Below are 5,142 nucleotides of genomic sequence, written 5' to 3'. Positions count from 1 at the left end.
TTCCTATGACTTGAGCTTCTTTCTTGTCTGTGAGTCGTAAAGTTAGAGTCTTTCAGAAACAACCTCTCACCTCCACGAGGTAGTGGTAACGTCTGCTCACACTCTACCCTCCCCAGACCCCATTGTTGTTGTTGTCCACGAGACTTGACCCATTTTCTTTGTGAAAACTGAAAATTAGTTCTGTTCTATATGTTTTTCCCAGTGACATACACATTCTTGACATGGATATAGTGCCATGGAAATACAAGAAATCTGTCAAGTCAACAGATTTTGAAGGAAATATTTTGTATTTTGCCTGTGTTTACGAACTAAAACTTATTTGGTGTAGGCATTATACATCCTCTTTTTAATAGGACTCTTCTCATAGAGTTTTGCCTGTTTGGACTTTTATTATTTGATGTGAATTCAAGTGATGCTTTAGGCATTCATTCAGGATTTTTGCAAAAAAAAATTTCATGTGTATTAGTCTATGAGTTCTGGACATATGATCAACCAAATCTTTTCGACCCAAAACTTTGTGGGATCATCCGCAATGATCTAGTAAATGATATTCATAGCCTCCACATGATTTATGCCACTTTTTTTAGCGTTTATGAATCACGAATTAGGAATTTAGAATTTCTCAATTTTTACGTGTGTATTAATCCATGATTTTTTGGTAATATTTCTGATAAAATATTTTTTGCTTCCAAATTTTTTGGGACCATCCGCATAAAATTCAGATCACTTTTTTATTGTTTAGGGGTCCCGAAATTGGAATTCAAGATTTCTTTATTTTGCATGTGTATTAGTTCATGAACTTCTGAAAACATGACTGATTGAACCTTTTTGGACTCAAAATTTTGTGGGATCATTTGTAATGACCTAATGGACGATACCTATTACTTCTACAAGATTCATGGTATTCATGATTTTTTTTTTCAATTCTCCGTGTATATTAGTCCATAAATTTTTGAAAATACGACCAATCGAATGTTCTTGTCCTAATTTTCTTGAGTCCATCCGTAATGATATTCATATCCTCTAGGCGTTAAGGGTCACGAAATAGAAATTCATTTTTTTTTCAATTTTCTGTGTGTTAATTCAGAGTAGGTAAACCCCCATTTTATCGATTTTCGTGTGCTATAGTCCATTGATTTTTGGTGATTCAGAATTCATATGTCTTTTTTGTTCAAATTTTTCGTGGACGTCTATTAAGTCGTTACACGGCCAAAACGACCAATTTTCAAGGTCAAAGGAGTCCCGAAGCAGGTAAATTCCATTTTATCGATTTTCGTGTACTATAGTCCATATATTTTTGGTGATCTGTAATTCGACGTCATTTTTGCCCAATTTTATTTTGGACGTTCGTTAAGACATTATCTATAGAGCTAGTTAGCCCTGACGACCAAAACAACTCATTTTGAAGGTCAAATGATTCTCACAAGTAAACCCCTCATTTTGTCCATTTTTGTATGCTATAGTCTACGATAATGTTTGGTGATCCAGAATGTCGGCGTCCTTTTTTGTACAATTTTTTTGTGGATGTCTGTTAAGACGCTAGCTATGGATCTGATTGGCCCTCAGGGTCAAAACGACCCATTTTGAAGGTCAAACGAGCCCTAAAGCAAATAAATCCCTATTTTACCAATTTTCGTGTACTATAGTCCATGAATTTTTGGTGATCTAGAATTTCTATATCTTTTCATCCAAAATTTTGTGGACATCCGTTAAGTCGTTAGTTATTGAGGTAGTTGGCCCTGATGGCCAAAGAGGCCAATTTTCAAGGTCAAACGAGCCCCGAAGTAGATAAATCTCATTTTACCAATTTTCGTGTACTATAGGCCATATATTTTTAGTGATTCAGAATTCTGACGTCATTTTTGCCCAAATTTTTCATGGACGTCCGAGATGTTATCTACGAGTCAGTTGGCCCTAACTGTCAAAAATGACTCATTTTAAAGGTCAAACGAGCCCCGAAACAGGTAAACCCCTCATATTGGTGATTTTCGTATGATATAGTCCATGATTTTTTTTGAGATCTAAAATTTTTGTGGAAGCCCGTTAAGACATTACTTATGGAGCCAGTTTGCCCTAACAACCAAAACTACCTATTTTGAAGGTGAAACGAGCCCCAAAACAGGTAACCCCTCCCCCCCCCCCCCCCCATTTTCCCAATTTTGTGTGCATAGTCCACAGATATTTGGTGATTCAGAATTTCGACGTCTCTTTTACCCATATTTTTTATGGACGTCCGTTAAGATGTTAGCTATGGAGACAGCTGGCCCTTACAGCCAAAACGACCTATTTTCAAGGTCAAACAAGCCCTGAATCAGATAAACCTCATTTTACCGATTTTCAAATACTATAGTTTATGAATTTTCGGTAATCCAAAAATGCGACGTTATTTTTGCTCAAATTTTTCGTGGATGTCCATGAAGAAGTTATCTATAAATTCAATTGGCCCTGACGGACAAAAAGACCTTTTTGAAGGTCAAACGAGCCTCAAAGCAGGTAAACCCCTAATTTTGCCAATTTTTGTGTATTATAATCCACGATCTTTTTCGGTGATCCAAAATTTTGACTCTTTTATTTGCCAAATTTTTTGTGAAATTCCGTTAAGATATTATCTATGGAGCCAGTTTGTTCTGACGACTAAAACGACCATTTTGAAAGTCAACTGAGCCCAGAGAAGGTGAATCCCCCATTTTTCAATTTTTCATCCATGGTTTTTTTATGATCCAGAATTTCGACATCTTTTTTTTCAAAATTATTCATAGACGTCAGTTAAAACGTTAGCTATAGATATAATTGGCCATGATGGACAAAATGACTTATTTTCAAGGTAAAATGAGCCCCGAAGTAGGTAAAACTCATTTTGCTAATTTTCGTGTACTATATAGTCTATGGGTTATTGGTGATCCGGAATTCTGACATTTTTTATTCTAATTTTTTTGTAGACCTATGCTAAGACGTTATCTATGGAGTCAGTTGGCCTAACGGCCAAAACTATCCATTTTGAAGGTCAAACGAGCTCCGGATCACGTAAACATTTCATTTTGTCGATTTTCATATGCTATAGCCCACGACCTTTTTGGCGATAAAGAATTCTGACGTCTTTTTTGCCTAAATTTTTTGTGGACGTTCATTATGATGTTAGCTATGGATCCAGTTGGCCTTGATGGTCAAAACGGCCCATTTTGATGGTCCAGTAAGCCCCAGAGCAAGTAAATCCCCCAAATTACCGATTTTAATGTGCTATAGTCCATGAATTTTGGTGATTCAGAATTTCAATGTCTTTTTTGTCCAAATTTTTCGTGGACGTCCGTAAAGTCAGTAGTTATAGAGCCAGTTGGACCTAATGGCCAAAAAAATATATTTTCAAGGTTAAACGATCCTAGAAGCAGGTAAATCTCATTTGCTGATTTTTGTGTATTATAGTCCATGAATTTTTGGTGGTTCGAATTCTGATGTCATTTTTGCCCAAAATTTCCTGGACATTCTTTAAAACATTATATATGGAGTCATTTGGCCCTGACGGCAAAAAAACTCATTTTAAAGGTCAAACGAGCCCCGAGCATGTAAACCTCTCATTGTGCTGATTTTCGTGTGTTATAGTCTATAATCGTTTTTAGTGATCCAATTCCAACGTCCTTTTTGTGAAAAAAATTATGGTCGCCCGTTAAGACGTTAGCTATGGATCCAGTTGGTCATGACAGTCAAAACAATCCGTTTTTAAGTATAAACGAGCTCCGAAGCAAGTAAACCCCTCATTTTGTTGATTTTTGTGAGCTATAGTCCATGAATTTTTTGTGATCCAAAATTTTGACGTCTGTTTTGCCCAAATTTTTTGTGGATTTCCGTGAAGACGTTAGCTATGGAGTCAGTTGTCCTAGAAGGCCAAAATGACCTATTTTTAAGGTCAAGCGAGCCCCGAAGCAGGTAAACCATATTTTGTCAATTTCCGGTGTATCATATATCATAGATTTTGGTAATCCATAATTTTAATGTCATTTTTGCCCAAATTTTTGGTGGACGTCCATTAAGACGTTATTATGGATTCTGTTGGCCCTGATGGCTAAAATAACTCATTTTGAAGGTCAAACGAGTCCAGAGTAGGCAAACCCCTCATTTTTATCGATTTTCATGTGTTATAGCCCATGATGTTTTTTGGTGATCCAGAATTTCGATGTCTATTTTGTCCAAATTTTTTGTGGACGTCCATTAAGACTTTAGCTATGGAGCTAGTTGGCCCTGCCGGACAAAACGATCCATTTTCAAGGTCAAACGAGCCTCGAAGCAAGTAAACCCCATTTTGTCAATTTTCGTATATTATAGTCTATGATTTTTTTGTGATCCGAAATTAAGACGTCATTTTTACCCAAATATCTAATTTTTTTGTGAACGTTCGTTAAGACGTTATCCATGGAGCCAATTGGCCTTGACGGCCAAAACGATCCATATTGAAGGTCAAACGAGCCCTGGAGCAATTAAACCCCCCATTCTATTGATTTTTTTTGTGTTATAGTTCACGGTCTTTTTTGGTAATCAAGAATTTCTACGTTTTTTTGCCCAAATTTTTGTGGATGTTTGTTAAGACGTTATCTATGGAGTCATTTGGACCTTACGGCCAAAACGGTCAATTTTGAAGGTCAAACGAGCCCCTGAGTAGGTAAACCCTCATTTTGCTGATTTTCATATGCTAGTCCATGGGTTTTTAATGATCCAGAATTTCGACGTCTTTTTTTTTTCAATTTTTTCGTGGACATCTGTTAAGACATTAGCTATGGGGTTAGTTAGCCCTGATGACTAAAACGACCCATTTTCAAGGTAAAATGAGCCACGAAGCAAGAAAATTCATTTAGCTGATTTTCGTGTACTATAGTCCATGAATTTTTGGTGATTTAGAATTTCGACATCATTTTTGCCCAAAATTTTTGTGGACATCCGTTAGGACGTTATATATGAAGTCAGTTGACTGTGACAGACATAATGGCCCATTTTGAAGGTCAAACGAGCCTTAGAGCAGGTAAACCGTTCATTTTGCTAATTTTCATGTGCTATAATCCACGATTTTTTTGGTGATACATAATTCCTACGTTTTTTGCCCAATTTTTTTAGAATGTTCGTTAAGATGTTAGCTATGAAACGAGTTGGCTTAAC

Source organism: Solanum lycopersicum, chromosome 12 (assembly GCF_036512215.1).
Source record: "Solanum lycopersicum chromosome 12, SLM_r2.1".
NCBI lineage: Eukaryota > Viridiplantae > Streptophyta > Magnoliopsida > Solanales > Solanaceae > Solanum > Solanum lycopersicum.
Note: the sequence above shows the minus strand (reverse complement) of the source record.